At 51.9% G+C, this 21,837-nt stretch overlaps 1 protein-coding gene across 6 annotated transcripts in view; it reads right to left on the bottom strand.

Moving 5' to 3' along the window:
- Positions 1 to 16,527, bottom strand: part of Adcy7 (adenylate cyclase 7) — a 54,542-nt gene extending 38,015 nt beyond the window's left edge. Inside the window, exon 1 of one of the 6 annotated variants that reach the window (XM_040735397.1) lies at positions 16,207 to 16,527. The gene's annotated coding sequence lies outside the window, so the exon portion shown is untranslated. Of the gene's footprint in view, positions 1 to 1,287; positions 1,627 to 6,094; positions 6,493 to 16,206 lie in introns of those variants that run through there. The other 5 variants (XM_040735399.1, XM_040735401.1, XM_040735400.1 and 2 more) reach the window with 5 other exon arrangements.
- Between the last annotated feature and the right edge of the window lie 5,310 nt (positions 16,528 to 21,837).

The following is a 21,837-nucleotide window of genomic DNA, read 5'->3' as shown; positions in this document are numbered from 1 at the left end:
TTTCCAATCCTAGAAGTCAGACTTGACACAAGCGCGTCTTCAAGCCCCCACAGTGGGGCCCTTGCCTCCTTCCACTGAGGCTCTCCTGTCCCCCCATCCCCACCCTACCCCACCCCCCACCCCCACTACCACACAGACACTTGGAACAGGGAATGCCAGAACACACGGCACTCTACAGAAATGAAGAGACCTCAAGCCTGAACTTCCTGCAGCGCGTCTTGCTTCAGACTTCCTCTGAAGCCCAACCCTCCTCGATGCGGTCTCTCCACTCTCCAAGACAATAACGCATTCCATGCCAGATTCAGTCTCTTTTTACGAGTTTTGTTTTGTTTTGATTTGATTTGTACAAAACTCACCCAAACATTAAATCCTTACGTTTTAAATGTGTTCCTCCACACGCAGGCTGTGGAGCCCGTGGGTCTATACTGCCCCTCACATCACATTTACAGCTGAGAGCTGGTGACGGTTACACAGAGCCTTCTAGGCAGAGCCAGCCCACATTGTGGCCTCCAGTCCAAGTCTTTGAAATCTGTCTTGGTCCCACATCCAGACACCGTGCCCCCCTCTCCCAGCGGCTGAACAGGGAGAATGGCCCCTGTGCCTGTCCCTGAAAGGGTAAGAGGCACCTGTCCCAGCCTGTGCCATGTGCATGGACCCCCTCCAAGTGGCCCACCTTGATCCTAGGGTCTTGAAACAGGGGAAGATGGAAAGGAATCGTTCCCTTTTCCTTAGACGTTTTGGTTTTCCTTCTCTTACGTGCATATCGCTTTCAGAATATTTTGTCTAAATTTTTTTCTGTCTTATTTTCGGTGCTGTGGATGGAACCCAATGCCTCAGGAATGCTAAGCAAGTACTCTACCACTGAGCTACACCCCAGCCCCCACCTTCAGAGTTACTTTTGATGCTTTGTTTAATAAGTTTCCTTGATAATTTTTGTTTTCTGTGAGAAAAAATGAAATGTACTTGTAAATGTAAAATCACAATCTTGAAAGAGTATGCAGTTCCCAGAATTCCAGGTAACAGGGCCAAGGGAGCAGCATCGCTGCCTAAGACCCGTTTTGCAGCACCGGTTTGCCAGACTGGGAAAAGCCAGGGCCAAACTGTCTGGGCTTCCCAGTGAGGAGCCGCCCTCCCAGCTGTCTGCCCAGGAGACTGTGGAGCCCCCTCACCACCGGCTGGCCCAGCCCACCAGCAGCTAGGCCTGGGTTCATCTCCCTTCCACAGGCCTGGGACCCAAGGCCCCGGCCAAAATAACAGACGCCACCCCACGCCCAAATCAGGCTTTACCTGACTCTTCCGAGGCACTGAAGCTGCCCGACCAAGCTCTGTGCTTGCAGGGAGGTGGCTGGACCCTCGATACCCTTGCTCTGAAGGCCTCCAGTCTCACACATGGGAAGGCTCCGTCCACCGGCTACCTAATGAGAGTGAGTCACATCTGGGACCCACCACTTCCTGCTCGGCGGTGGTGGCAGCAGTGGCAGCTAACTAAGGCTGGGCCCTCAGCTCTGCTCAGCTCCTGCTGTGGTGGGGGTGTGAGGAGGGCCCCTCTCCCAGCCTGCGAGCCTGCCACAGGAGCGGAGGAGCCGCCAGGCCAGGCTCCCAGATCCAATGACTTCATGGAAATTTGAAGCTTGAAGCTGGAACAATTTTTTTAAAAAATTATAAAACAAGAAGTGAAAATCTCCATTAGAAGCCCCAAGACGATTGCTGGAGGCAGAGAGCAGACACATCCTTACTGGGCAATTAAGGATGACAGCCTGGCACGAGCCTCCGGCTCAGCCACTCCCAGACAGGCCCCTTCCCTCCCTGGGCTCGTTCCACTGGAGTGATGTAGTGGGCTGGGTACCCATCTGAGAGGTCTCACGTCTTTCTGCATGCCACATCTGTCCCTTGTCGGGGCTAGGGCAGGAGTAACGCCCAGGCTCAGCATTAGGATTCTGCTTCCGAAACAGAGAGATCCTGCCTGAAGATCTCAGCAGTCACGGTCATCATGAGCCCAGGACTTAAATCTGGCCTCCCTTCCACGGAGCCAGGCGTCACTTCCCCCTGGGGTCGTAGGGAGCTCAGTGGTAACACGCAGTCTCCAAAGACTGGGGAGAGAGAGCACCCACCTGGTCCTCAGGCAGCCTTCCCGGCACGTAACCTAGAGTCCTGGGATTATTTTCTACCTTTTCTCCAGACACCCCCCAACTCCATGTGAGCGCCTCAAAGCAAGGCATGCTCCCTCCTCCCACAGTGTGGGGCATCCCTGGTGTAGCCCCAGCCACTGCCCTTTTCCTTTGGGCTGTCTTCCCACCGGCTGCATCCTTGCTGAGAGCTACCTCCTTTTATGCCCAGCATTCAGAGCACACTGGCCAAGTACCAGGACGTGGATGGGACTTCAGAGCCAGTCTCTGGGCTGGCAGGTACAAGGTGGCCTACAAGTAAAGCCAGGTCAGTTAAAGGGACACACCAGATGTTGACAAGAACATGGGGGTACGCCAGTTCTCGATCCTAGCAGGAATGCGAACACTGGAGAGCTGCTGGGTGTGCGGACTAAAGGTAACCCCAGACGCTTCCCCTGTGGCCCCACATTCGGGTGTTTGCGCAATGAATGTGCAGCTTTAGCCATGGTCTCCAAACTGAAGATAGTCTGCAACGGCAACACAAGCCTTCGTGGCCCTGCACAACACGGCTACTCCTCCGGAAGAAGGCGGGCTGCTCACAGAGGTCCGCCACACAACCAACCGAGACAGACGGAGTGAGAAACTCAGTGCTCCCTGCCTGGCCAGTGCCCCCAGGGAGCCTGCTGTTAGAGGGCACAAGGGACGCTCGTTCTGGGACCAAAGGGGTGCTGCCTCTCCCTCTGGTGTTAACCACCTTGGCGTGCAGAAGTAGCTCCCCCCCCCGGGCTCCCCTTCACACCAGTGTCCTTACTGAATCACACATCTCTTTCTCATGGCCACTGGACCTCCATTTATTCAAGGCCTGGCTTACACCAGAGGACAACACTGGAGTGGAGCCCAGCTAAAGGAGGGTGCTGCCGGATAAGAGGCAGACCCAGACCCTCCCTGACCGGAGCCCTGGAGAGTATTGGGGGCGTTGGTCCCATCCCTCTGGCAGGGAAGGTCCCGTGCCTGAGAGTTCTCGGGCTAGTGGAGGAGGAGCCCTCTGCCCCACTGGTAACTCTGGGGAAAGCACACAGAAGCCTGGTCGTTGGAGAGGGTCCTGGCTGTGGGAGGGAGGAGAGACAGGGCTGCAGCACCCAGAGGTGGCAGGAGATGAACTATAACAAACCCAGCAATGTCACCACTCTCCCTGGCCTCCTGCCTATCCGTCCTTGAAGAGCACGGCACCCCCCAGGCACACTCGAGTCCTCATCCTCCCCCGGGGTCCTCTCGGCCCTGAGGTTGGTGGCCCCTGTGGTCACTTCTGACACTTTGCTGTGCTCTGGGCAGCAGCTCATTAATTCTCCCATCTCCTCAGAGGAGGGTGCGGGTTCAGAGTGTGCAGCTGTTGCCGGCACACACAGCTGTGAGAGCAAGACTGGAAATCAGGGTTCCCTCAACTACTCCCTGGGAGTGATGCAGGACCTTCTTAGGACAGACGGGGCCTCCGGGCCTCCTAACCCGGACCCAGGCCCCCCCCCTTCTGCAAGAGCACTCCATTTCCCCCCAGCTCTCCTATCTTCCCGCAACTCCCCCAGAATCTAATGTCCTCAGGCCTGGGAAGCAGAAGACGGGCAGACTGGTTTCTGCAGGTTCCACCACCAAGCTTTTCTGTCAGGGCTCCACCCAGCCTCCTCTCCGGGGTTAGAGACACAAAACTGACTCAGAATGCCTGGGCCTGGAGCGGATGGGGCGGCAGCCACACTAGGAGCAGGGCGCAGACCTGAAAAGCTCCACCGTGCAATCCAAAGCTCCACCGTGCGATCCGGGGTCCCCAACGCAGGAGAATAACCTCACCCATGCCAGGAAGTGTTTGTCCCTAACAGAAAAGGGTCCCAAGGCACATGCTGGATAGGCGGCGACAAGCAAGGCACAGTTGCCAGTCGGCGCACCAACAGACGATACTGAGTGCTGACCCGTTCGACAAGCCCCGACGTGGAGCCCCGCCCCCACGGAGGGACCCCATAGCACCCCAGTGCCTTTCAGACTCCGGGCGGTTTCTGTAGGGGCAGGAAAGAAGTGAGGACAGGAACTGCCCTGACTCTGTCCGTCAGCCTCACAGCCATGGCCTTCCTCCCTTGCCGCGGGGCTCAGGACCCTCCCTGGGCTGACCACAGTCTGAGCAATCAGCTGGACACTCGCACCAGTCCGGTCCCTTGACCTGGGGCAATGGAGCTCCACAGACAGCTTCCGTGTGTGACCTCACCCAAGCCGCAGCATTCCAGCGAGCTCTGTAAAGTCAAGGCAATATGCGCTGTCGGCTGAGCATCTGTGAGGGCTTAGGTTCACAGTCAGTTAAAGAGACAGGCAGGGGTGCTGTCTGGGGTTATCCTCACAGCGCCAACCCTGAGATCCTGGCTCTACTATGCGTCTGCTGTCCTCACAGACTTTACATGGCTAGCCTGTGCCTCAGGATTAAGTCTCCTTTCTGGGCCTGTCAGACCCCAGCACTCAGCCCAATTCCTTTTTCCACCCTGTATCCCTTATGCTACCACCCAACGGCCTCACTCTTCCGGGCCCCTGCTCCCGTCAGAATACTATGAATCCTGTCAAGTCAGGTACAGCAAGCCTTCCTCTGGGCCCTAGGCCCACTTGCCTCAGAGGACAAGCATTATTAACCCGTACAGCTCCCTGGTCCTGGGGGTAAGCAGCCCAGGGTGTACTTGTGACAAGCAAGAGCCAAGGATGGGGCAGGCATGGGGCTTTTTTTTTTTTTTTAACGAGACAGGGTTTCTCTGTATTGATTTGGCAGGCATGGGACTTTTAGGTGGACCACTGTGACCTACACTTCCATAAGGCTGTTGGCGCGTGAGCTTCCTGGGATTCATACCTGACGTAGCCCTGACTCCCTGTGTGACCAATGTGGGCTGGAGGGGGATAAAAAACATGGGGTTGGAGAGGTGGCTCAGTAGTTAAGAGCACTGGCTGCTCTTCCAGAGGACCAGGTTCAATTCCCAGCACACACATGGCAGCTCACAACTGTCTGTAACTCCAAGACACCCTCACAGAGACATACACGTAGGCAAAACACCAATGCAAATAAAATAAAAATAACTAAATTATAACAAAAAAGAGAGAAAAATTACTGAACTCACATGAGCTCTGAGGTCAGCAAAGATGCCAGACTTCTCTCTTGGATTAGCCCCTCCAGGGGAAGCCATCTTGGGAGCAGATCCCCAATCCTCTATCAGGCTTGCCTCTTCATGGGCAATCTGGCTACAACCTCAGCTGACCCCAAGTCAGAGCCACCAGGCCTGAAGATCTGACCACTGACACTGAGGGAAAGCTGGAGTAATCAGTCATTTCACGTCAGCCGACAAGGGGATGAGTACTGAGCCTGAGAAACGTCTCAGCATGAAACAATTGAGGGCTGGAGATGTGGCTCAGAGGTTAAGAGCACTGGTTGCTCTTCCAAATAGTCCTGAGTTCAATTCCCAGCAACCACAGGGTGGTTCACAACCATCCGTAATGAGATCTGGTGCCCTCCTCTGGCCTGCAAGCACACATGCAAGCAAGAACACTGTATACATAAATAAACCTTAAAAAAAATAAAAATGAGGGGCTCGAGAGATGGCTCAGTGGCTAAACACACAGACTCCTCTTCCAGAAGACCCAGGTTCAATTCCCAGCACCCACATGGCAGCTCACAACTGTCTTTAACTCCAGTTGCAGGGGATCTGGCACCCTCACACATGCAGGCAGGCAAAACATCAATGACCATGAAATAAAAATAAATGAAAGAGCTGAAGAACTAGACAGAGCAGTCTCCTGGCCCCTGGAGCTCCTGGTCCAGCTGCGCATGACTTGTAGCAGAGTTCCCTGGACTCCGGTTCCATCGCCTCTTCCCTTCCTTTCTCCTGAGTTGGAGCAGAGTGTTCCACACGCCTCCCCAAACTGTCTTTACCCATCTCATGTGGCAGCTATTCAGGAGGACCCAGAGCACCAACCCTTGCAGAAGGTTTTCCTGCAGCCACAGGAATCTCAGGACCTCGTGGTGTTCCCGCCAGGCTGGACTATAGCACAGGAGCATGGAACCCACTCTGCTGCCAGCAGTAGGAGCACGGTGGGGCTCACCTCCTCCAGAGGCAGAGCAGGCTGGCCTCAGGTTCCCCCCAGCTCTTCCAGGCTCTGGCCAGTCAGAGATGCCTTGCCAGCCTTGTGGTCCAGTCATTCAGCCTCCCTGTATTGGGATTTTCCCTGAGGTCCGAGGAACATTCCAATGCTTAGACTCAACTCCCAGCCTGGGTTCAGGGACACACAGGGATCTCTTCCTGTCCAAGCTGGGCACACAGACAATGTCCTGGTCACACCTTCATTCCAGAGGCAGACAGCAGGGTTTCCAGAAAGAAACAAAAAAGAAACTTGCTAAGGTCATGAAAAACTAAGGAAAAGCCAGGGCCTCGTGGAGTCACTGGTGGTCCTAAAAGGTGAACTGCTGCCGGGTGGTGGTAGCGCACGCCTTTAATCCCAGCACTCGGGAGGCAGAGGCAGGCAGATCTCTGTGAGTTCGAGGCCAGGCTGGACCGACAGCCTCCAAAACAATACAGAGAAACCCTGTCTCGCAAAAAACAAAAAAAAAAAAAAAAAAAGAAAGAAAGAAAGAAAAGAAAAAAAAAGGTGAACTGCTGGTGGGCATCAAAGTGGCTCCAAATGCCCATCTCACCTCGAGTCTCCCAAGTCCAGCCCCCACCAGCCCTGTCTGTGCAGAAATGCCAACCTGCTGCTTGGCCTAGTCTCATAAAAGACAAGAAGAGAGTCCCACACCCATGCGTGCTGCAGCCTGCCCAGAGGCGGGAGCGGGCCCTGTGGTCTCCAGATGCTGGCCCGGCCTGGGAGACAGGGCTTTTGCAGAAGGCAGAGGGCAGCCCAGGTCACAGTATGTTGAGTAACAGCAGAGAATCCTCAAAGAACAGATGTCAGAGCGACGGTGCTGCCAGCCAAATGCCTGATTTCCTTTGAAAGACTCGGCAGCGGGGCTGTACCACGAGCCTGTCCTTTCCTGTATCCAGCCTGCAATGGCCTTGGGAGGGCAGGGAGGAAGACCACATCCCTTCCAGCCAGGCCTGGGAAACAGCTCAAGCAAGGAGCGCAGGGTGGTGTCCACCAGGCCCTGGCTTCAACACCCAGCATCACACAGGAAAACAAAAATCAGGAAGAAGATATTCCGGGCCCTGACATTACTATTATATGACAGCATTTAGACTTTTTAGTCTGTCTTTTAAGGAAGGGTCTCTAGCCCAGGCTAGACACTCTTTAGTGCCATGTATGACCTGTGGCCCTCCCTACCACACCCTGTTTATGTGTTGTTTTAGATAGAACCCCAGACCTCCTGGATATTACCAACTGAGCTGCACCCCAGCCCCTAAAACATTTTTTGTTTTGTTTTGGTTTTTGGTTTTACGAGACAGGGTTTCTCTGTATTATTCTGGAGGCTGTCGGTCCAGCCTAGCCTCGAACTCACAGAGATCTGCCTGCCTCTGCCTCCCGAGTGCTGGGATTAAAGGCGTGCGCCACCAACGCCTGGCCCCTAAAACATTTTGAGTACCTTTTTACTTATGTCTCCAATTTTAGCAACTGAGAGAGGGCTAGAGCTTGGTAAGAGCACCCACCTCAATGTTGTGGAAGGAAGAAAGGAAATAAGGAGGGCAGGAAAGAGGAAAGGAAGGAAACAGCAGGAGGAAAAGCCGCCATGGGTAAACTGAAGAAAAGAGAAAAATAGAAAAAAATGCACCGATTGGGGGGTTCCCCAGCCCCCACCCCACTCAGCAGCTGGAACCTGGCTAACAGTGAAGGTCTGTCCTCACAGGAGTAAGGGCCTGTCAGCACTCCACTGGGAGGGCTCAGCAGGTATCTGCCAGAGGCTGGCTCTGCCAGCCTCTCCACACTGAATGGAGCACAGTCTAGCCGAGTTAAAGAAGCCTATGGGTACAGCCAACTGACAAGACGCAGGTGACCAGGAACACAGTGGGAGACCAGTGTCACGGAAAGGCTGCAAGGGAACGGGCAAGAAACGGGTGTCAACACACTCCTGCGACAAATGAGAGCTTTAGTAACAGTGACCTCATTGGGATCTGGACTATTGCTTTGTTTTCGTCTTTTGGACAAGGTCTCACTGTGTAGCTGTGGCTGTACTGGAACTCACTCTGTAGACCAGGCTGTCCTCAAATTCACAGAGGTCTGCCTGCCTCTGCCTCTGCCTCCTGCATGCTGGGATTGAAGGCGTGTGCCACCACACCTGGCTTGAATCTAGACCTTTTAAATACTGAAAAATAGCGATTTTGTTGTTTGAGACAGGTGGTCCAAGCTGGCCTTGAACTCCTGATCCTGCCTTGGCCTCCTGAGTGCTTGGGCAGGTGTACCACAATCAGCTCAATATTTGTTGTTTTTCCTGGTAGACAGAGTACTTGAAAATCCCTATAAGCTGGACATATGCATTATGAAAACAGCCGCAATACTGGGCCACTGCGTTTCTGAATAAAGTGATCCATCTAACTTGTCCCCTTTGGCCTGCCTCCTCCCTCCACCCCTGTTTCTGAGTTTGATTATCTTGTATCTCACATAGAGGTGTGAGCAAGCAGGATTTGTGCTTTTTTTTTTCTCTGTTCATCGATATTGCTGTTAACAGAATACCCTCCTTTTGGAGGCTACACAGTGCTTCCCTGTCTAACTTACCACATTTTCTCCATCATGCATCTGTTGCTGGGACCTGAGGATGCCTCTCCACATTGCTTTGGTGGATGGAGTGCTGACAGTGTCTCCATGGCAAACCAGTCTGGGGAGTTTGGGCTATATACCTAGTGCTGGATCGTGTGTTGGCCCTGTTCCTCATTTCTCCACTTCCGACGGCGGCTGCACTCACTCCATTCCCACCAGCGCCGAGCCTCATCTCCACAGGCTTCCAACAGACATCTCTCATCGTTTTGCTAACAGCCATTCGGACAGGTGTGACGTAGCCTCTCCTTGTGGTTTTGCATGTGCTTCCCTGATGACTGACGAGCATGCCATTGTATGTCCGTTGTTCACTTGTAGGCCTCGTGTCCATGCACGCCCTTTGCCCATTTTAAACAAGGCTCTTGAGATTCTTGCTACTATTTTACTATCTCACATGTTTGGGGTATTAGTCCCTTACAGATGCTCACCTTGCAAATATTTCCCCTAGTTCACACACCCTCTCTTTCCAGGGCTGCCTCCTTCCCCATGAAGAAACATTAGTCTGATGTGATCCCATAACCTAAGATTTCAGAATAAAAGTCAGATTCTTTTCCAGACCGGGGGTCAATCTGTCAATATCTTTATCTTTATCTGTCTCTGTCTCTGATCTCTCTCTCTCTCTCTCTCTCTCTCTCTGTGTCTGTCTCTGTCTCTGTCTCTATCTGTCTCTCTCTCTCTGTGTGTCTGTCTCTGTCTCTCTGTCTCTATCTGTCTCTGTCTCTCTCTCTCTCTCTCTAAGAAGTTTTGCCAGGAAGTGGTGATACACACCTTTAATCCTAGCACTTGTGAGGCAGAGGCGGGCGGATCTCTGAGAGTTTGATGCCAGCCTGGTCTACAGAGCTGCACAGAGAAACCTTGTCTCAAAAAAAAAAAAAAAAAAGAAGTTTTATAGTCTCAGAGTGTACGCCTTTAGTTCTCTTGGTGTGTGTGTGTGTGTGTGTGTGTGTGTGTGTGTGTGTGTGTGTGTGTGTGAAATGTGTGAGAGGAATGGGAGGCGAATTTCACGTTCTTGTAGGTGGATACCTACTTTTCACTATCCTTTTCCTGTTGTATATTTTTGGCATCTGGTTGGAAATCAGTCATAATTGCACAGGTAAAGCTGGGCTTTACCTATCCTGTTCTATTTTTATGCCAGTGCAGTACTTTGCAGCATAGTTTGGATCAAGATGTGTAGTATTCTTCAGTCTGAGCCTTTTTTCTTGAGGTAGCTTTGGCTATTTGGGAGGTCACCTGTGGTTTTACATGAATTTTACAGTTTCTTTTTTTATATATTTCTGTGAAAACCGTCACTGGAATTTTTATAGAGGTTACACTCAATCTGAAGATCACCCAAGTGATCTGGACATTTCAACAATATTAGTCCTTCCAAACCATGAAGATGGGATATGTTTCCTTTACTTTTTTATTTTTTTATTTTTTATTTTTGGTTTTTACGAGACAGGGTTTCTCTGTATTGTTTTGGAGGCTGTCCTGGAACTCGCTTGGTAGACCAGGCTGGCCTCGAAGTTTCCTTTATTTTTGTTCAGTGTCTTTCATCAGTACTTCAGTCTGCAGATAAAGTCTGTAATCTTTCATCTCCTTCAGTTAGATGTATTGCTAAAGTCTCTTCTGGGTTGTGATGCTACAAGAGATGGGATTTCTTTCTCCTCTGGCTACTTCCCTGGGAGTGTGTAGAAACACAGCTGATTGCCCTGTATATGGAATCTACCCGTGGACTTTACTGCATTCCTTTATCAGTTCTAACAGATTTTAGGGTTATGTGTGTGTTCCAGAATTATTATCTGTTTGTGAAACAGAACAGACTCCAACTTCTAGGATGAAGTGATCTGTTGTCTGGAGGGGGAAGTGTGTGGGCAGAGATGACTCGAGGCTAGCCAGGATGTGTAGGCTGGCGGAAGCATACTATTCTGTACACGTTCATTTTTCCATAGTGAAACGTTGAAGTGCGTCCCCATCGGAGCCCTGACACCTGTTGTCACATCCCAGGGACTTTTGGTCCCGTCTACAGGTGAGGATTGTGTGGGCCTCAGAGGGAAGGTGCGGGCCTCAGCCAGGGTGCCATTCTCAGAGCTGGAGAAAAGACAGGCTGACCTACCTCCCCCGGCCCGCAAGAACCTCCTGCTAGAAGTCCAACAGGCTGCGGGGCCTCTGCCTCTCCAGCAGCCATCAGCCAGGGCACACGAGCCACCTTCCCCAGGTACCTGCACCTCACCCACTGGACTCAGACTACAGGTTCCAGCCCCGACAGCATCTCATGCCTGGCCTGGCAGAGCCCGCTCTAGGGAGCTCCTCCCTGTCTCATCCCTGACCACAAAGGAGCTTACCAGGTAGCAGAAAGCCCTCAAAGCCCCAGACACAGCTTAGCACAAACCCATGTTTGTCTGCGGCCACCACTGTGTCAAGCAATGGACCCATGCTAGCTAGCTTAGCCTGAAAAGGTTTTCCCACTGCGTGCAAGGATATGGGTGCTGGTTGTTCGAGCAGAGACAGAACTACAAAAACACTGAAGCCTGGGGAGGGGGAGGAGCTGGAGAGACGGCTTAGCACTTAAGAGTGCAGGCTGCTCTCGCAGAGGACCGCAGAGGACCCGTGTTTGGTTCCAGCATGCAAGGCAGCAGCTCACAACCACCTGTAACCCCAGCTCCAGGGACCGGATGCAGCTCCAGGGACCGGATGCTCGTGCCTCTGCACTCACGTGCAGCACGGCTCCCCCTCCCCACCACACACACACCAACATCATTAAAAATGATTTAAAAATTAAATATCAAAAGCACTGAGAAAACCCTTCACGTCCAGCCAGGGGGTCAGGGGAAGCCAGTAAACTTCCTGGTTGAATGCTGCTCTGTCTGAAAACCCTTGGTCTCCAGCACCCAACTCCACAAAGAGCAGGGTCACACATAGCCTTCTTTGAGACAGGTCAAGAAACGGCTGATGGCCTTTCCCCTTCTGTGCTAGGGCCTGGACCTAGAGCCTTGCACACACTAGGTGAGCATTCTGCCACTAAACTACACTCCCAACCCCGATTCTGACTGTTTTGTTTGAAATGTGTATATGCTTACACATGTTCATGTGTGGGGCAGGGAGGGTTGCACATGTGCGACCTGACTTTAAATTAAACCTTATTTCACTTAATAAATCTAAATGTTATTTCCTGCACGCACATATGTCCACCTATGTGGGCTGGCGGTTGGCACTGAGATGTCTTCCACAATCACTTTTCCCACCTTATTTTTTTTTCAGACAGGGTCTCTCTCTCACTGAACATGGAGCCTACCAATTTGGCTGGAATGGCTGGCCAGCATACCCTGAGCTCCTCTTGTCCCCACCATCTCCCAAGCACTGGTAATATAAGTGACTGACTTTCTGAGTTGGCAAAAAAAAAAAAAAAGGAAAAACCTAGAAATCAGTGGTTTTGTGTAAATTCGCATAGCAGTAATCCAAAGAAAACTCTAAGCATGACTGTGCTCCTCCTGTGGATGTCCTGGAATCTTCTGTGGGGACCTGAGCTAGCCATGCAACCTCTCTTTAATAGCTGTAATGTGCAACACAGAAAATTAAGACTTGTCCCTCAGTTATTTTGGCAATGAGACAAGATACACTTCGTCAGGACTAGTGATAACAAAACAGCACAAACAGATAGTGTTTCCTGAGTTCAAATGCAGGTTATTTCAAGACTGCTGCATGTCTGTAATCCCAGCATTCAGCAGATAAGACAAAAGATCCTGAATTCAGCAACAAACCTTGGTGTTTTAAAATTCAGGGGGAGAAAAAAAACTTCAGAAAATACTTAAAACAAGGAATTCTATATTCTTTCTCTGGATTTGTGTAGTTGCCCTATTTTGCTCCATTTTCTTTACTGTCTATCTGTATAGCGCTCTTTACTCTGTGTGTGTGCACGTGTGCATGTGCACGTGTGTGCACGTGCATGTGTGTGCACGTACGTGTGTGCATGCGTGTGTGCGTGCGTGTGCACGCAGTGCTGGGACGGAGCCCAGGGCCTGGGACAGGCTAGACAAGCCCTCCATCGCACTGCTCTTATCATAGAACACCCATGTCTCACTCCCAGCGACACTGCTTCCAGTTTTCTCCACTCCCAGGCCTCCTGTGTGTGAGAAACAGGCTCAGAGAAGCTGAAGTGCTTGTGTCACCCTACAGGGAAAGGTGAGTGGCTGGGGGGGCAGCTAAGCTCAAGAGGGGTCCCCTCCAGGCTGTCCACTGTCTCCAGGCCTTGAGGGCCAATAACAGCCCCGTTGTAAGCAGGTAGGGGGCTGCATATAATAGACACCTCGTTCACTGCTAAGCACCTTTCTGTGCATACTAGCTGGGGTCCTGCTCAGCTCCCATGCGTGGCTATGGCCCTGGCGGGGTGCCACCCCCGAATGCTGTGGTCCCAGCTAGCCATTGGAAGATAAACAGTGTGCTTTGTTAGAGAGTACTCCCCACCTCTACGGGACAAAGGGGACAAAGGGGACAAAGGGGACTGGGGGGGGATGGCACCAGAGACGCCTGCCTTTTCTTGATTGTGTGTGGGAAGTGTGCATAAGTGCACATGTAAAGACCAGAAGTCAACCTTGTGTCCATTTCCTGATCCACCTTGTTCCTTTAATCAGACGCCCCCTCCCCGCTGGCCTGGAACTCAGGCTAGACTGACAGCCAACAAACTCTGCCTCCTTGCGCTCCCACTCAGCCTTTTTGTTTGTTTTGTTTTTGAAACAAGGTCTCTCAGCTGGCCAGTGGTGGTGCACACCTGTAATCTCAGTACTCAGGAGGCAAAGGCGGGTGGATCTCTGAGTTCAAGGCCAGCCTGGTCTACAGAGCATGTTCCAGAACACAAACCCTGTCTTGAAAAACTGAGGATGGGGGTTGGCGCTTTCTGGCAATCCTGGAACTCCTAGACTGGGCTAGCCCAGAACACACAGAGATGCACCGTCCCTGCAACCCAAGTGTGCCACCACACCTGGTCCACCCAACTTCTTATGTGAGCTCTGGGGATTAAACTCAGGCAGGTCATCATGCTTAATGCGGTCCGGCCTGGGCTATCTCCCCAGCCGTGGCCTTTTCTCTTCTTCAAACAGCAGTCTAGGCCACTATGTTCAAAAGGCAAAAGAGTCAGAGCCTAAAGCCCTAGGTCATTTTCCTGACCCACAGACTAACCAGGCTGAAGGTAAGGCTGAAGCCAGCACTGTAGCCAAGGCCTGAACCCTTTCCAAAGCAGCCATAGCTGCCCAATGGGAGAGATAGAAATAGGTGAGCGAAGGCTGGGAGGTGGGCACGGAGGATACCGCAGATGGCATCGGAGGTGCAGCCTGCAGTGTCTCGGATGCACAGAGGAAGTCTTGGGGTTCAGCCGACACACTCAGCTTCCTCAGTGTAGAAGAATCATTCCAGAACTGCAGCCAGACCCCCCACACACTCACCATTTTGTGGGTCAGGAAGCACTGGCTTCCAAGTGAAAACTGTCACTAACCTTTCCACCTCCATCCTTGGTCTACTGTTCCCCAGAAGGAAATCTGTAACCACTTATCTCCCCATCTGCCCTCGGTCCAGCCTGCTCCCAGCAGGGAGCATAACACACACGTCAGATGCAGCAGGAGATGCAGGTATGCCTGCTGCCTGTGTTGCAGGCCTTTCGTTTGGGATCAAAACACCGCAGGACCTGCCCACAGGAGATGTAGCAGATACGCCGACTTCATGCAAAGTCAAAGTCACATCCCCAGGACTGCTGTGGGAAAGCCACCAGCATGAACATAGAAGGGAAAACTTTGGCCTCTCTTCCCCACTGTGACATTTTGAAAGTACCATGTAAATAAATAAATGACATCAACAAACCTCTCCAACGATTCCTCCACAAAGACCACACTCCACAGACGAGCCACTCTGCAGTATGAGCACTTGGGGACAAGGACAAGACACCCTGTGTCACCTATCAACTGGTGGCCTTTTAGGACAGGGCCACTTAGGACTAACTTAACTCACCTGTCTGTCTTGCCCATTGGGTTTAGTCAGGGGCCAACATTGGCCACCAACCCCCTGTGCCCGGCTACTGAAGAGAGATGAAGTGCACAGGAGACGCAGGAAGAAAGAAGGGTGGACACACATTGGGTAAGCAATGTGGCCTTTCCACAGGTGATCTTAGGCCCACTGGAGACTGCCTTTGGGCATAGGAATTCGGTTCACAGGTCTGACACATCAGAACGTCAGAAGATTGGGACTTACTCCCAGTTCCTGGCCTAACTTATCTTGAATGACCTCAGTCTTCCCAACTGTCAACGAGGCTGCTGATTCCAACTTTGCCTAACAAGGCATGCTCAGGACCCTTTAGAATTGGAGAGCTCGAACCTCACCCCCTACCTCCTTTGTAGACGGCCCCAGAAGAGCATCTACCCCCCAAGCTCCAAGGGCATAGAACACCAAGATGACCTAGAGCCTGGGGTGTCTGAATTCAATGCCGCGGGAAGTGGTCCACACAGATAATGACCCCAACTCATCTAGGGGAGGCTGCTTACCAGTCTGCTTAGGCCCAGCAGCCACTCCCAAGTGGGCCTGTCTCCTCACAGATCTGAGGACTGATCTTTCTTGTCAACCAAACCTCAAGTCACCAGTGCACAAACTGCCCTACCCTGTGAGGCCCCTACCACGTGTAAAAGCAGTCCCTGCTCCAACAGTTCCCTCATCTGAGGGCCTAGAGCTGGCTGCCCAGCCCTCCCTGGGCCACACAGCCGGCCAGGCAGTCCTGCTGATTGTATCCTCCGTCCAGCATCAGGACTCTGCTCCTACTCCCCTCGCCAGCTTCGGCTCTGGGCCGGGCCTCTTTAGGAGAGCAGTTACCCTGAGAGGAAGGCATCAGGCAGCTAGCCAGGTCCTCAGCACCTGCGGCTTCCTTCCTGTGGAAGGCATGTGGGGGGCTGTGGGGGTCCCGCCCGGCTCATTCCAAACCCCAGTCCCTTTAGCGGGGTCCAGCTTCCTGGAGGCTCCAGCTAGATGGTGGCCCTCAATGAGCTGTGTCCCTAAGCCGACCACCTAGACCCCTGGCTAGACCCCAGGCACAGAGCAGACTGTCCGGGTCATCAAGAGCCCACAGCTATCCATGGGAGGCATGTGCGGGAACCGGGGTCCAGGTGGTCCAGAGCCTCGTGCCTCCTGCGTCTCCCCCAGGCCAGGAAGGAAGCTTTGAGGGGAAACGCGGGGCGGAGGCGGCCTGCCTGGATCCCGCGCCCCGGCCGGAGAAGGCCGGGCCGGGCCGCCCATGGCCACCTTGTGTATTCCGTTCCCGGAAACCGAGGCGAGGGCCCCACAGCCACGCCCGTCGCCCGAGCCCCGGGACGTCCCGGTCCGCGTTCGCGCTCACCTGCCTCCGCCGCCGCCGAGGACCCCGGCGCTCTGGAGTTCCCGCCCGCGGGTGTGAGAGCCGGGGCGCCCCCAGCTGGCCGTCCTGACTATGCGGGGCGCGGGCCGGGGAGTTCGGGGCGCAGGCCGCGGCGTCCCCACCCGGTCCCCGCGTAGCCACCTCCGGCTCCGTTACCAGCAGCACAACTCCGCCATCTCCCGTGCCCCTGAGTCCGCAGGAGGGAGCCACGCCCGCAGACTTAGGTCACCAGACAGACTACATCTCCGGGGTTCCCAAAGTACCTCTCCCACGTGGTCCCCGACGCCCGGCCCCATTCCCACCTCCGAAGAAACCAGACAGTGATGTCTCCACTGCCTCTCTCCAGATCTCGCCTGCCCTCCGACCACGCCCCTGTTTCTGGAAGGCTCCAGGCTGCAACTAAAGCTCTCCTACCAAATGTGGATGTCCCAACCTTTTGTCATCCAGACCTTGACCTCGTAGGACCGCCTGAAGTGAGAGCTACCCACAGGCACTTGGAAGACAAAGCCAGCCTAAGAAAGTAGGTGCATAACCCCATGGTGACCCTGTAACCTAGGGTGGGGCACCAGAGTTGGGGGGGGAAACCTACCCTGGAGGACTGGGTGGTGGCACAAACTTTTAATCCCAGCAGAGGCTGGCAGATCACTAATCGAGGCCAGCCTGATCTACAGAGTGAGTTCTAGAACAGCTGGGGCTACATAGAGACACCCTGTCTCGAAAAATTACTCCCCGGAAAAGAATCTACCCTGTTTTTGAGGCTGGACAAGCAAGAAGGTATGACTCCAAGTCACCATTAAGCCAAGCCCACCCAGCAGGGCGTTCAGCTGGGACCTCCCCAGGCCTCTGTCCTGGCATTTGGTGTCTATGAGTGGCTTTCCACACTGCTGGAAGTGTCCGGGGCATCTGCTATGCATGTCTTTTCAGAGCCGACTCAAAGCCTTAGTGGGATCTGCTCAGGGATGTTCTGAGACTCTGGTGTCCGGTACATGATTGATCCTCGGACAAGCAGAGGGGAGGAAGCTGTCTGGCCTAGTAGGATCCTGGGACCAGGAACCCTTCTTACATGAAAGAAAGGAGACTCTAATGGGTCCCAACCCAGAGATCATCATCTTGTTGCAATAATCTGGAAGGTAACCCATCAATTCCACAGCATTGTTTTAGGAGTCCGTGAATCATTTAGGAGGGTATGGCCCGTGATAGTTATAGCCACTTCTGACTCTAGCCTGGCCTGAGTATTTTGCTTCCTGGCCCAGCAGCACCTGGGAGCGCTGCTGCTTTAAGTTTCTGCTCCCCAAGTCCCACCAGTTCCCTCTGTCATGGCTTCTTCGAGGTGATGTACTGAAACCATGAGTCAAAACCCTCTCCCATTAAGCAGCATCTGTCAGGTATTTGATCCTAGCACTGAGAAACTGACTAATCCAGAAAACTGGTACTGAGACGAGAGGTGGGGTTGTAAATCTGTCCGTGAGTCTCATCAGCCTTCAGGACTGCTTTATGAAGAGCTGGGAGCTAAAGGATAACGAAGCCCCAGGAAGCTGTAAGTAGAGCTTACTGGGCCGTTCTGGTGGGAGCACAGAAGACCAGAATGCCAAGGGGAATGTGGGCATGGGAGATCCCAAACCCAGTAAGATAGACAGTAAAACCTATAGGCCGTGTGAGCTCCAGGTGCCTTGGGATCCCTGTATCTGCAGGCCTGCCTCCTGTGGCACACATGGGCCCAGATGAGGAATCTTTTTTTTTTAATGATTTATTTATTTATTATGTATACAGTGTTCGGCCTGCAGGCCAGAAGAGGGCACCGGATCTCATTACAGATGGTTGTGAGCCATCATGTGGTTGCTGGGAATTGAACCAGGGTTCTCTGGAAGAGCAGCCAGTGCTCTTAACCACTGAGCCATCTCTCTAGGCCCCTCATTGGTTTATTTTTATTTTTTTACTTTTTTACCAGTTGTGTTTTGTTCTATCTTAGGTCTTGGATACGTTTTCTTACACAGGAAGCAAAAATAGACAACTAGAGATTCTGTCCAGGCCACCCAGTATTTGAACAAACGTGGAGTCCCGGGGGAAGCAGAAGGGATGGGAGTGAATGAGAATTCAGGATTTTCCAGTATCTGAAGGATGTGTGTCACAAGGTGGAACACACCCGTGTTGTAAAACACCCAGCACAATACTCAATTTTCATACAGTAATTTTTCACTGGGGGTCAAGGAGGCCCTAAACATTTTGAAAGAGAGGAAGCATTACCAAACCAGCATGGGCTCTTAGCACACTGAAAATGATGCTTTCAGGGTCTGAAAGATGTTTCCTACCGGGAGGTGGTGGTGCCTTTAATCCCAGTACTTGGGAGGCACAGGCAGTTGGATCTCTGTGAGTTGGAGGCCAGCCTGGTCTACAGATCGAGTTCCAGGACAGCCTCCAAAACAATACAGAGAAACCCTGTCTCAACCCTCACCCCCCCAAAAAAATGTTTCCCAGCCCAGAATTCTGCATCCAACCAAACTGACAACTGAACACAAATGCAGAACACTTTTCACATGCTTGCAGCTTGCACAGTGTGTTTCAGGAAGCTAGGTGCTGGACCCAGCAAGACCTTATGTAGAGGGAAACCCGGGAAACAGGATAAGCCGCCTCCTGGACAGGCCGAGAGGATCTCCCAAGTGCAGGGAGCTGTGAGACCAAGCAACGCCTGCGCCTGCGTGTGTCACATCAAGCCGCCCCAGCCTCAGGCGACGGAGGTGCCTGACAGACACCTGGTGCGGCTAAGTAGTCGACAGGAGTTTCACACACTGATGAGGTGTAGGCTCAATTACTAAAACTCCTGGAAAAAAATAAAAACAGTTGGCTGGGCAGTGGTGGCGCACGCCTTTAATCCCAGCACTCAGGGAGTAGAGGCCAGCCTGGTCTACAGAGGGAGTTCCAGGTCAGCCAGGACTATGTAGAGAAAACCTGTCTCCAAAACAAACAAATAAGAAGAAAGCAGTGCTGAGGGAGTAGGAGGTGGCATGGGTCAGAGATTTTAGGACATTGGGAAGTCAACAATTTCAAAGCCTAAAAATTGAGAAGTGGCAGAACATGTCATTGAGAGGCAGCATAACCCCCCCCCCACACACACACACACTCACACTCTTGGCTAAAAACAACTCACCTAACTTTGGAAGTGGCTACCCCAGAAGTTAGGGGAGACATTTAGAAAGTTTCAGGGTTACGACAACACTGAAGCTCTGCCCCCAGCTACAAGCATTTTCTTGGCAAAGTCCAAGACCCTCCACCTTTCCCTTGCCCTCTGCCTCTCAAGCCAGAAAGCCTTTCCTGCCTCTTTTTTGAGTACTTAAGCCTGGTTCTTGGAAGCACTGTAGTGCTGAAGTGGATTTTAAACAGAGAGGCCTGGTGCAATCTTCCTTATGGTATCTTGAAGAGCACTCAAGAAAAACCACATTCCTGGAGCCCTAAGTGCACAGCTGGTCTGCAACCTGAGTGGTCAGTGTTCTGAAAATTGATACACCATTTAGAGAGGCCACTTTATTCTTTTAATAAGCCCCTCCTTTCCTTTTAATGTTAACATTAAGACATCTTTCTAGGGGCTGAAGAGATGGCACTCAGGGGACCTGGATTCCCAACACAAGATGGCTCACAACTATCTTTAACTCTCAGGTTCAAATCTGATGCCCTCTTCTGGCCTTTCTGAGCATGGCATGCAAAACTCATACATATAAAACTAAAATACTTTTTATTAAAAAAAAAAAGACACCACTCCATTCATATCCATCCTATGGTCAGTTGCTCTTTTGACTCTACAACTTCAAAAAGGCATTACTGTAGTGATACATTATTCATGATTTATTAAAGCTTGACTGAGGATTTAGAAAAAGTCAGCCTCAGGCTATAGAGATCAGGCAGTGGTGACAAACACTTTTCATCCCAGCAGCCAGAAGCTAGGAGGCGGTGATACACACCTTTAATCCTAGGACTCAGGATTAAGAAGTAGATGGATCTTTGTGAGTTCAGGGCCACTGAGATCTACACAAGATCGAATCAGTCTAAAAGAGAATTATAGCTCACACCTTTAATCCCAGCACTAGAGGGATATAGAAGACAGGACCAAGAAGTCAGTGTGAGGCATTCATTCTCCAACCACGCTGAGGAGAGGCTACAGTCTGAGGCTTGGTCAGAGTTCAAGCTCAGGAAGACAGCATCAGCCCATTCAGCGTGAGGTAGAGGAGGTAAGAGCTAGTAGCTGGCTGCTTCACCTCCCCGATCTTCAGCTTGAAGCTTGAACCCCAACATGTCCCTGGGCCGTTTATTACCAACTTTATATGTGCGTGTGCGCAAACAGACACAGACACACACACACACACACACACACACACACACACACACACACACCTCTTAGAATGACACTAAGACTCTCAGCCAGGCAGTGGTGGTGCACGCCTTTAATTCCAGCACTCAGGAGGCAGAGGAAGGTGGATCTCTGTGAGTTCGAAGATCTCTGTTGGTCTACAGAGAGAGTTCCAGGACAGTCACGGCTACACACTGAAACCCAGGCTCAAAAAACAAAACAAACAAAAAAAAAAACCTCTCCACTCTCCCACTCTGTCCTCACCCAGGTGGAATATTCCTGAACCCTAGATCCTTGGGTTTTGAAATTCTTTCTGACAAGCAGGGAATTGAGGGAATTGAAGACATTTTATCTCAAAGGCAAAGTGTTCCCAATTAAATGCCAAAAAAAGTTGCATTCCATACTTAAGCTGGTCGACCCAGACTGTCTCACTCACTACTGAACGAGGAGGCTTTGCAGCAGAAACTCCAGCTGCGTGACTCAAGAATGTGATCCAAGGAAAACATCGTTTAAAATACTGTTGTGCACCTAGAGCCTAGAGACGATGCTCTGAGATTCCCCACAGCCAGGCTGCCTTTTATTCTTTTTCCCAGATTTGTCCCCCCAAAACTCAGGTCACCTCTGCCCCTCTGTGCTTCAAATAAGAATCCAGCTATTCTGACTTGGGAACCCTTCCTCCTTATCCTGCAACTCACTCCAGTTGGCCTAGTCTACATGATGAGTTACAGGACAGCAGGAGCTATGTAGAGAGAGCCTGCCTTGAAAAAACCAGTTTTAACAGGCAGGTGGTAAGAACGATCAAAGAACTGTTCCTTCCCCCTCATCAGTTCTGCCTAAAGCAACGATGATTTTCTCAAGTGTGGAAAAAGGAACAGAGTGCTGCTCAGGATGACTGTGCTGCACTGTGACATTTAACTCCTAGGAAAAGAATCAAAGGACAGTCTGGGACACAGCTCAGCACAAAGCCCTGGGTTTCATCTCCAGCAACCAGTAAGCTGGGGTGGCGGGGCGCGCCTGAATCCCAGCATTTGAGTGACAGGCAAGGGAATCAAAAGTACATGCTCGGTCATCTCTTGATACACAGCAAATGGAAGCTAGCCTGGACTACCTGAGATCCTGGCTTTAAAAAAAAAAAAAAGAGGAGAAACTTATCAAAGCAACTTACATTGTCTGGAAAGAATGTAACACCGACGCAGGTGAGGCGATACACACCTATAATCCTGGCCCTGAGTTCAAAGTCAGCCTAGCCTACATAGGAAGTCTTCATGTGAAGA

The sequence above is a fragment of the Mesocricetus auratus genome, unplaced genomic scaffold, assembly GCF_017639785.1.
Source record: "Mesocricetus auratus isolate SY011 unplaced genomic scaffold, BCM_Maur_2.0 Super-Scaffold_100045, whole genome shotgun sequence".
Classification (NCBI taxonomy): domain Eukaryota; kingdom Metazoa; phylum Chordata; class Mammalia; order Rodentia; family Cricetidae; genus Mesocricetus; species Mesocricetus auratus.
This window is presented reverse-complemented; position numbering and strand designations above follow the sequence as displayed.